The sequence below is a fragment of the Coenobita brevimanus genome, chromosome 31, assembly GCF_032717465.1.
Source record: "Coenobita brevimanus isolate Jiangsu-jjx chromosome 31, ASM3271746v2, whole genome shotgun sequence".
In the NCBI taxonomy this organism is placed as follows: domain Eukaryota; kingdom Metazoa; phylum Arthropoda; class Malacostraca; order Decapoda; family Coenobitidae; genus Coenobita; species Coenobita brevimanus.
In genome coordinates this window covers 3,562,453-3,574,689 of record NC_136984.1, presented here as the reverse complement: position 1 = coordinate 3,574,689, position 12,237 = coordinate 3,562,453, and positions in this window count along the sequence as shown.

The following is a 12,237-nucleotide window of genomic DNA, read 5'->3' as shown; positions in this document are numbered from 1 at the left end:
ATCCAAACCACAATATAATTTACACCACCAATACAGTGTTGTCTCATGACAAGAATATATGGATCCCTCAGTATCATCATCGTGAAGTAGAGTGGCTGAACAGAGGATTATTGATTATTTTTATTTATTTATTTTTTTTTTTGTGAATGGTACATTGCAGACATTTAGATCGAGAAGATTTTGTTTACCAGTTTCGCCTGGTGCGAAAACACTAGAGGTATAATCTTATAGGAAAGTAATGTTCGTGGAGGGCTTTGAGAGTACAACACAAATGACGGCGATCAATAGCATGTGTGTGTGTGTGTGTGTGTGTGTGTGTGTGTGTGTGTGTGTGTGTGTGTGTGTGAAGCAGTACCGCTGCTAAAGGACTGTTCACTATAACAAGTATACCATCTGATTTATTGCATTGACTCAGAAACATACGCGCATTTGTCACTGGTGACCTGATATCCTTTGGTTATACAGTAAATATGTTTTTCTTTCTATGTTGTATTAGAATACTCTAAGCTATGTGCTAGCAGGCAGACATCAGAACACTTGCTGCATAGCACTGGAGAGCGGGAAAGAACATATGTATCACGTGGTCTGTTGCAGCCCACTACACCAACCAGCTCTAAGCGGTATGTTTAGATAATACGACATAGTGAAGACGGGAGGAGGGGGATGGAGGGTTGAGGGCAAGGAAAGGATAAGCAACAGGGCTATTAAGATCGTTCGCTGCAAATATTCGTATCTTCTGCAACAGGGCTTTTAAGATCGTTTGCTGCAAATGTTCGTCTCTTCTGCACTGTGAGTCGATGTGTTAACGATAAATGAGTGCATACGTAGACGAGCCTGCACCATAATCACACACATGATAGTAGCATATTGTTAAGGATAATCAACACAGTGCAGGGGTGAACACAGAAATGAACGAGAGGAGAAGGAATATCTAAACTTGTCTTCCACTCTGGTGTTGGAATTATTCTGCATAGCCAAAACCTTTGTCTCTTTCTTTTTAAATGTTTCATTAGGCTCAAAATTAATATAAATTATCATTCACTCAGTTGAAATAACATAATTAAACAAGAAGAAAGAAGGAAGACCCTGAGAATGGCACACCCCCCATCCATCAAATAGTCTAGGGGTCGAACATTTGACACTGCTCAGTGACCTTGCCCTTTGACCAAATGCTCTCAGATACGAACAGTTTCATTTCCGTCTGACCCTTAACCTATCCATTAAGTCTGATCCAGATTAGACCAAAAGTGTCTGAGCTAAACTTGTCCTATGGCCTTGACCCTTGACCTTTCCCTGTGACCTTCAGTATTGATTGGTTGTTTTCGATATTGAATGCCGATATAGCTGTTTTAGTCCATAATATTACACAAACTTTTATCTAACACAAATAAAAAAATTAGGCTGATCTTGCAATGTGCCCTTGACCTCTGACCTACTGTCTTCAGAAGCTATAGATCAACCCTTTGCCTGACCCTCAACCATTCCACTAAGTTTGGTCCAGATTAGATCGAAAATGTGGTAATCATTTTGCTCATACACAAACACATGGTTCGAAGTTTAACCTTGCTCTTTGACCTTGACCTTAAAATTGAATCTCTTCGTTCATGTCTTACTCTCAGTCTTTTACAAATTTTGCTTTAATCGGATAAAAAAACAAAAAAACAAAGGTGGTTGACCTTAGCACATTGCTCTAACCCCGTGACCTTTATATGGTTTCCAAACAATGTCGATCACTAGGCTGACTTACAACCATTAAACTAGGTTTGATTAAAATAAGATAAACTTTTAAAAAATTCACAGACAGGCAGACACATCACGTCGAAGAAAAGACAGCAACTGCTCTTAAATCCCAAATTCAGTGACATAAGTTAATGCAGAACTACAACACAGTCTGACAAAAGAAGTCCCATGTAAAATGGGATTAGCCTGTGAGAATGAGTGCTCGAAAGAGTGTTTGTATGAGGGCGCGTCCACACGTGTGCTGGAACAACTGCTGGCAACATGTAGGCAACACAGTAACGAACACGCTGCAAACATGATGGGAACAACAGCGTCCAGATCATGTTGGCAACATTATGATGAAGTATCAGCTGCCTGGTATGGACACACTTATCCCATCGCCTCTGCTGCCAGTGTTCGAAGCTGCATTGAAACTTGTTTGCATACATCTGTCCAAATACTGCTGCTGCAAACATGTACCCGAATATCCTGCCTGCCGTGTTGCCAACAGATGTTCGAGAGCACATGCGGACGCGCCCTTAGGGAAAGTGTGTGAGACAGGAAGAAGAGTTGGGAGTAATAGTGTGTGCCAGGATGTGGAAGGGTGAAGAACAAGATCGTGTGTATAGGAAGGAGAGGGTAAAGAGGAAAAGTTTTACGCAAGGGAAGGTAACGTGTGGTGAAATAGTGAGCGAAAAGTTAAGTGACAATGAGAAGGGAGCTTCTCAGGCTTCTCTGCCAGATATTTACCGAATATATATATATATATATATATATATATATATATATATATATATATATATATATATATATATATATATATATATATATATAACTCTAATTCTGAAGAATTGTTATGTAGTACATAATATATTTTTACTGCTGTTTTATTGAGTGCAGTTCATGCTTTAACCTACTAACTTATTAATACTTTTGATCTCATTTGCTTCAGTGTACTTATGTTTCATCTAGCCTGATCCAATTTAGACACAATCAACCAAATGAATTATATACAATATCCGACTATTTTATAATGTTGCGAGTGCTGCACTTATATTTCATATGGATGTATAATGCATAAACATATTTTACTTGCCAATCAGTTCAGCCTATATGGAAAGGGAATCTCAAATACCTTGTTATGATCGTAGTAACGTGTTTGCCAGCCCATTCATACCCCTGAAACATGTAGTGTATGTAAATAAACACACTATAACCACCTATCCCAAAGCACGCCAGCCACAGTAACAGTTGTTAGTGTTGGTTACTGTACAAAAGAGAATAAGAGAGGAGTTAATAATGATATCACAAATATACGTGATTTTAGACATTTTTACTTAGGTTATGATAAAGAAGACGAAAATGTTCAAAATATACAGTATATATTTATAAACATTATTATCGACCATCATCAGCTATACGGTATTATATTTACTATGATGCAGATTGTATTACCCGTCAAACAATCTATAGTCAGTCAGATTCAATTTTATTCACAGTCAGACTTGGTTGTTTTACCTGTGCTATCACTGAGGGACAAGGTTGAAATTAACGGCATAAGAGGTTTCATATCACCTTTTCCTTAGCCATTTGTACTGCCAATTGCACCTTAATATTCTCACGTATGTCGTTGGTTCAAACTTTGTTTATACCGAAATGATATTAATAACATCCAAGGGGAAAGCAAGATGGTTGCTACTGTAAATAAATCGCCAAGGAAGAGGTACAAGAAATCCACCTGTGATACCTAGAATGCTGCCCTAATAAGCAACAACTTCATTCATCGATTTAGACACCTGAAATAATGTTTATTGTGTTAATGAAGGCATCGTGTTTCTGTTCTGATATAATTAGCTGTAATTTAGAACAAAAATCACTCAGAATCCGCATCAAAAGCTGGCAGTGCAAGCAGATGTAAGATGACCTGGCACACAACTACGAACATGGCTCATCATGCGCATTCTTAAAGTCGCTGGTGCCTTTAAGAACATATTATTTGTTTACTTCAGTTCACATCTCTCTCTCTCTCTCTCTCTCTCTCTCTCTCTCTCTCTCTGTACTGGAGTCAGCTGGTTGGGTGAGTTGAGTGGATGAGGTTGGACTGGTGGGTGTGGTGGTTCGGTGCATCACCAGGGTTGATGTGCAGGATGGTTGGTAAGAGTGGGGTCTGGTGATTGGATGGGGTGTGTGGAGTGGCTTGGGTTGGGTTGTGAGTTGTATGGGTAAATAAGTTGGCGAGTGGATGCGTGGGATGGGCTGGGTGGGTGGTTGGCTGGATCGGTGGATGGTCGGGGAGGGTCCTTAACGTTAGGTTTGGATTGAATGAGTTTGGTGAAAGAATGGAGTTCGAATGTGTGTTTAGGATGGAGGGTGGGGAGGGGAACGAGGTTTGGGTGGGCAAGACGGGTGGCTGGGCATGCGGATGGGCGGGTGGGGCAGTGGGAGGAGTGGGTGGATAGGATCGGTGGGTTCCCTGAATCGGGTGGGTGAGGAGGGTGTGTGAGTATTCAGGGACAGGTTGGTGGGTGGGTGGAAGTGATGGATGCACTGGTGGGTGAGCAGGGTGGGTGACATTCGTGGGTGATCGGTGACCAGGCTGGTGCGCAAAATGGGTCGTCGGAATGTGTGGGCAGACTGTTGCCAGGGTGAGTGGGCACGGTGGGTCGCCAGGGTGGCTGAGAAGTCTGTGTGACAGCGGTGCTCTGGGTGGGAGGTTAGGTTGGTGGGTTGGGTGGTTGGATGGGTTCAGGGTGTGTAGGTGAGTGGGTGGATATGTTGGGTGGCACTGTTAGGTGAACTTAGTGGGTGACATTCGTGGATGGGCAGGGGGTATGGCCTGGATCTTTGGGCTGGGAGGGTCGCCCAGGTGGTTGGGCAGTGTGCGTGGCCGGCGGGGTGGGTGGGTTGTGTTGGATGGGCTGAGTGGATAGATGGATAAATGTGTGGGTGGATATTTAGTTCCCCAATAACAATGCAGGAGAGGGAATTCTGTGGCTAGAAATCATACAACTTGTCACTGTTACTTGTATTTTAGTATATCGGTTAGAGGACGTTGGAAAACTATTTGAAAAAGGCTGTATGCATTAAGTTCACTCTACTGAAATCTCTGAAACTTCAATACATTTTTTTTTCATTGATACGTATTTGGTTCTATGCACGTTATAATACACCTAATAATAGTTTAAGTAAAAGAAATATTTCACACGGCAAAAAGTGAGGATGAGCGAAGCTTTAGATATCAGATCCATCCCTCTAATAAATCAGTGCTTTGGTGGGGGTAAGCAGAGGGTTTGGCGGTCTGGAGGTGTGCGATTAACTTGTCCTCTAGTGGCAGACTACCCTGTCCCTTTATTAGTGTTGATGACTGTACACTGGGAGGTTATGGCATTTGATGCACTTACATCTGCCACGATGGACACATTAGTAAATAGCTGGCAGACTATACACAGGCAAGTTATGGCAGTTGACTCACCAATTTCCTCCATCAAGCATGGGAATTGACACCATGATAGCGGAAATTACATTCGTATCAAATTTCTTCATTAGATTATTCTTTAATTCAATCAGAGTTATACAGGTTGGGTGTGGTGATCAAGCTGCATATTTCAAACCTTCATATAAAGAGAAATGTGGGAGTAGAAAAAAATAACTGAGAATTTACAAGAGAACCACTAAACAAAACCACACACGGAGCCAGGCATTCCTCATCGCCCAGGTGGGAAGCACAGTTGTAATTTTAGTAATGGTTCATCAGCGTCATATAATTATCAACGTAATGAGCTTAAAAGATGTGGAAGTGCGTATTTATTAAGTAATTATTTAAAGAACCTCATCAGTTATATAATCATTACACAGCTAAAGAAATTAAACAAATTTGTGAGTTACCGGGCACATAAGTAGAGACCAGTGATGTTCATTAAGGCTGCTTCAGTACAGTCGTTTTGTATAATCATGATCTTAAACCAAAACGTTGTACAAGTGCTCTGATGCTTATTAAAATGCTCATTAACAAAAAATGCGTTTTATTACAGGCCAGAGATCGACTAAATACCTGGGCAAGTTACCACTCCTACACGCACACACACACACACACACACACACACACACACACATATATATATATATATATATATATATATATATATATATATATATATATATATATATATATATATATATATATATATATATATATATATATATATATATATATATATATATATATATATATATATATATATATATATATATATATATAGATAGATAGATAGATATACATTATATATATATATATATATATATATATATATATATATAGTATATATATATATATATATATATTTTATCATCCGTTTAAGTATCCACTGCAGGACCAACCTATCCCGACCAAAGTGGGGACGATACAGCCTATGTAGCTTTATCAAGTACTGTAGGCTGTCTGGCAGAGATTGTATGTAGGGTAAGAAGTGCTTGTAAGTGTGACTGTAATGTTGGAGTGGCACTGGATGTGTTTATAGTCTGCGAACCAAGTGTAATTGGCTCTCGCAAGCCGACTGGGTGCAAGCGTACTTTATAATATGCGACACTGGTTCAACCACAGCAACAATTATGTCCGTCAAAGCAGTATATGGCTGGCTGAATACTCCCAGATTATATTACCATGGCGGGGCGTGATCCCTGGTTCTCCCAAGTACGATAACGCATACTCTACCACTGTACCACAGAGGTTCCATATATATATACCGGTATATATATATATATATATATATATATATATATATATATATATATATATATATATATATATATATATATATATATATATATATATATATATATATATATATATATATATATATATGCTGTGATTATCGTTCAAACCCAGAAAGCTGGTAGTAATCGAAACACTCTAGGTGATACACAATCTGGTCCACTTTGTTGCATTTCAATGGTTTGATCTGATATGAGACCTCTTGCAGAGTTATAGGGTCATCTAACACTGGTATGTAAACGTCATTTTGCAAAGAATTAACACTGCATTCGGGTACACCTGTAGGGTTATAGATATGATCAAAATGTTTCTAAAAATTCTATGTCTGCGGGCAGTAGTGTAGTCTTAGGTGTGACAAGGGTGTAGTTTACTTCACCGCGCCAGTAATTGTACGCCATAGCTGAGTATCATCGATATTCTGTAAAAGACGGTCCCATCTGTCTCCCACATCGACCCGGTCAGGAGTGTAACCTCGGACCCTACTACAATACGTACATCCATACAACACAAATCACGTATTTTTTACCGCTGTGTCAAAGTCAGCATCAAGCACACGCTGGTCGCTGTGCAAGTGACTGTATAAACTTCTCTGGATCTATGCTATTGAATCTAATACGACGTTTTATAAAACTGGATGATGTGTTACTGTGCAATACAGTGTGATCTTCCAAGCGTGACGCCCGAGTGATCATGCTGTCTAGGTTAATCGTTGGTGCACCGAGTAGAACAATGCAAACCTGTCTACCGTCGTTAATACAATAGGTTATGAACACACACACACACACACACACACACACACACACACACACAGGAGAATTCTTTGATAAAGTTACTAAAGTTATTATAATAATGCTCTTATTGTTGAACGTTTTCTAGAAATGTATTCCGAATACTGCCAGACAATATAATGCGGCAAGAATGAGGTATAGGAACCTTAATATTAATATCGGTACAAATATCGTTCTCTTGCTCGGTTCATCTCTGATATTCTCTTCCAGCCAACGCCAGACGATTGTACTCATCTGGGAGAGATGTTGAATCCCGAGGGTGTTAATACAGCCGTCATTAATGCTTTCACTCATAATACGACCATTGTCTGCTGTAGTATTCAAGGTAACGCCAGACTATTTTATTTTTATGCAATTCAGTCACACGAGAGTGAGGGCCATAATAAATTATTAGTAATATTGTTATTATTAACCCAGTCATTATCTGGGTAACTCTTTCTGTTGCAGCTGAAATCATACCATTATATTCAGCTGGGAGTAAGTCATGAAGCTTCAGTGAAATACACGTACACTGTCACCATTATCCTTCTCTATTGCACTCTATCTAAGAACATACCATTTTACTTAGCTGAGAGTGAGTCACAAGGGCCCGAGAGTGTTAATACTGCCACCATTATATCTCATGGTTGGAGCAATTCTAGTATTCTGTTCCTGATAACTCCACATTTTAAAAATCAAACAGTGAGTCATAGGAGAGTGAGATTTGCTGTTACTGTTAACCCTCTCGTGATCAGGCTGGCTTAGTATTCTACTCCACCTAACGCCAGACGATTTTATTCAGCTGAGAGTGGGTCATACGAGCTTGGAAGTTTTTATTCTATCATCATTAACCGTTACATCCTTGGGAAAACTCTAGTATTTTACTGCAGCCAACGCCAGTCTATTTAATTCAGCTGAGAGTCATACTGTAGAAGCCTTTATTAATTCCTTCAGTCCAATGACGTATTTTCTTTTAGTCTTGCTATCAGGAAACGACTTTACTTAGCTTAGGAGGGACCTTTATTAGTGAAGAGGTTAATGAGGAATATATGTAAATCCTCCAGTTGTAAGTCTCTCCAAAGCTGAGTAAACAAAGACGTCATCGTACTGAATGGCTTAAATGCCGCTGTGTACTTTCCGGCAATATTCAGTCTTGGATAACTTAACCCCTTCAGTCCCATAACATCATAATTTTACACTTGCTGTGTTAAGACGACTTTATTTAACCTAAGAAAAATGTCTCATATTGAATGATTATGAATTATGTTTCTAAACGATGGAGTTAATTAAAAAATATATCCAAAGCTGAATAAAACGGTTCGTTGATCGCCAAAACAAAATATGAATGAAGTTGTAGCATTAAAGAGGTTAACCGACGCTGAGCACTTATAAGAACATAAGAAGAGAGGATAACTGCGGTAGGGCATTTGACCAATGCTAGGCAACTTCTAAAAGACTAACTGAACTACTTGAATGAGATACGGACTGTAGCACCAGTCGAGCAGGGCAGTACCCCCAGCGCGGTTGGAAAGCTGATGACAGGGAGAGCTGGAGCTCCCGTTTCATCAGCCCTCGGGACTAGTTCCTGACCATCCCCCTTTGCTGAACTTTTTCAGTGTTTCAGTAACACAGAGAGTAGGCCAGCATGCTCTCCAGTACATGTTTCTCTAACTGTCAACACCAAACTACATGCACAGTACATACTACACTTCCTTTTCAAAATTCAAAAAGAAATATGGCTGTTGTAAATCAAGCCTCGGCGTTCCCGGGGGCGGGGGGCATAAATTCCCCCACCATCCTCCCCTCTCCCGGTGATGACTCAGAGAGATGCCTGGAACCACTTCTTCATTTCTGCAACATTCGCGGCCTTTCCTTTAACTTTCTCTCTGTTGAACACCACCTCTCTTCCACTAAACCTCACCTTCTCTTTTTGACAGAGACTCAGCTGTCTGAGACAACTGAGAACAAACCCTTTTCTGCGTCCTCCTACTTTCTCTATACTCATTTCAAAGCCAAAGGTGGATGTTGTGTATATATACGCAATAATTTATCTTGCTCTCGTGTTCCTAAACTTGATTCTTCTGAATTCTCTACTCTCTGGCCTCGGCTTTCTTGTCATTATCTGACTAAATATATCTGCACTGTTTACTTATCCCCTGATTCTACTGACTATCAAAAATTCTTCGATTATCTTACTTCTACAATGGAACACATTCTACCTATTTCTCCATTCTTCGAAATCTCCATTCTTGGAGATTTCAATATTCGCCACCACCTTTGGCTCTCCTCTCCTTTCACTGATCCACTTAGTGACCAAGCCTACATCTAATCTGTCCTTAATTACCTAGAGCAGCTTGTACAGCACCCTACCCATATCCCTGACTACCTTGGAAAGAGCTCCAACATACTTGACCTCTCCCTTAAAACAAATCCTTCTGCTTACACTGTTAATTTTTCCTCTCCGTTGGGCTCCTCCGATCACAACCTTATTACCTTAACCTGTCCTATTGCTCCGGTACGGCCTGTGGACCCTCCAAAGAAATGCCGTCTGTGGCACTTTGGAGTTGCGGATTGGGAGGCCCTCAGAGTGTACTTCATGACTTTTCATGGAATGATTATTGCTTCCATTGCTAGGAGCCATCTGAGTGTGCCTTGTGCATTATGGGGGTTATTCTATTGGGCATGGAAGCATACAGTCCTTTCTCATATCCTTTGACTAATGCAAGAAAGCCTTGGTTTAATCGCGCTTGTTCTAATGCTGTCCACAACAAGGAGAGGGCCTATAAAAGGTACTGGAGCCAACCCACCCCTGAATCACATCTTGTTTATGTTTCTGCCCGGTATCGTGCTTAGTCTGTTCTTTTCACTGCTAAAAATAATTTCATCCGTACTAAGTGCTCTCAGCTCTCCAAATCGAATTCTTCCCGCTCTTTCTGGCACCTTGTCAAAAACCTTTCTAACAACTTTACCTCATCATCCTTCCTTTCTCTTTTTTATTCTGATGGCTCGGTAGCTATTTCTCCTACTGATAAAGCAGGTTTCTTCACTCAGACTTTCTCCTCCAATTCTACCTTAGATGATTCCAGTGCTGTTCCTCCATCACTTTCCCCCTCATACTTCCTCATAGCCGACATTACAATTTCTTCAGCTGATGTATTTTCTGCCATCACTGGCCTCAATACTAACAAGGCATATGGGCCTGATGGAGTCCCTCCTGTTGTCCTCAAGAACTGTGCTTCAATGCTTACACCCTGCCTAGGTAAACTCTTTCGCCTTTGTCCGTCAACTTGTACCTTTCTTTCTTGCTGGAAGTTTGCTCTCATTCAGCCAGTCCCAAGGAAGGGTGACTTCCCAACCCTCTAACTATCATCCATTTGCTTTAACATCCTGTGTTTCAAAAGTTTTCGAGACTATTCTTAACAGAAAATTTTAAAGTATCTTTCCTATCACAACCTTCTTTCTGATCGTCAGTATGGGTTCTGTCAAGGACGCTTCACTGGCGATATCCTCACCTACTTTCAGACTCTTGGTCATCCTCTTTTAGGGAGTTTGGCGAAAGCTCTGCCATTGCACTTGACATCTCAAAGGCTTTCGATCGAGTCTGGCATAAATCTTTAATTTCCAAACTGTCCTCTTACGGTTTCTTTCCTTCCATCTGTGCTTCTATCTATACCCTCCTCTCTATTCGTTCTGTAGCTGCTGTTGTAGATGGCCATCGTTCTTCTCCTGGATCTATCAACAATGGTGTTCCTCAGGGCTCTGTGTTATCACCAACTCTCTTCCTTTTATTCATCGATGACCTTCTAAGCTGTACATCTAACCCTATCCACTCATACGCTGATGCTTCCACCCTTCACCTCTCCAATCGGTTCCTGCAATGTCCATCTCAGTAGTTACTTCAACAAACAAGGGATGAGGCTATGGCACACCTAATATCTGACTTGGTTCATATCTCTGACTGGGGTAAAAATAATGTTGTTGCTTTTAATGCATCAAAGACTCAGTTCTTACACCTATCAACCCGACACAATCTTCCACAGGAGTTCCCACTAATGTTCAATAATATTCAGCTCAGTCATGCATCATCCGTGAACATGCTTGGGGTTTCATTCACTCGGGACTTATCTTGAAAAATCATATTGCATCTCTTGTAAAATCTGCTTCCAAGAGATTAGGTTTGAGCCAACTCAGTACCTTCTTTACCCCTGCACAGTTGTTGACTTTATACACGGGTTTTATTCGTTCCCGTTTAGAGTACAACTCTCATGTGTGGGTAGGTTCCTCACATACAACTCTTCTCAATAGGGTGGCGTCAAAGGCTTTTCGTTTCATCAACTCTCCTCCTCTTACTGGCTCCCCTCAACCTCTGTCTCTTCGCCGCACTGTTGCATCTTTATCGCTTTTCTGTCGCTACTTCAATGGTCACTGCTCCTCTGAACTGTCTGCTTGCATTCCTCCACCTCTACGACGTGTGCGTAGCACCCGTCTAGCAAGAAACTCTCATCCCTTTTCTGTCCAGCTATTTATGCAACAGGTCAACTCTGGAACTGTCTGCCTCTGTCTGTATTTCCTACTTCCTATGATCTCCAATCTTTCAAACGCAGTGTGTCCAGGCATCTTGAAATGAATGGATCTTCAATTTGGGTCTCTTTTTTTTTTTTTTTTTTTTTCTTGAAGGAACGGTTTGCAGGCTCCTGGTCTATGATTCCTTCTTTCTTGCATAAAAAAAAACAAAAAATAATAAGGCTCTTTCCCTCCCTCCAAACCCTCCAGCCAAAGCCAGCGGGAAAGTCAGAAGGAACACCATGCAGTATAGAAAAACTGTCACGGACGTTGTATAGGGAAATGTGATAGGAGGAAAAGAGACTATCATAGTGTAACCTGAAAAGGAAAAAGAATGGCCTAGAAGGCTAATGGTTATAAGATATTTTTTTATGCCTACCCCGTATTTGTCATATGCTTGTCCAGCCTATGCTTGAA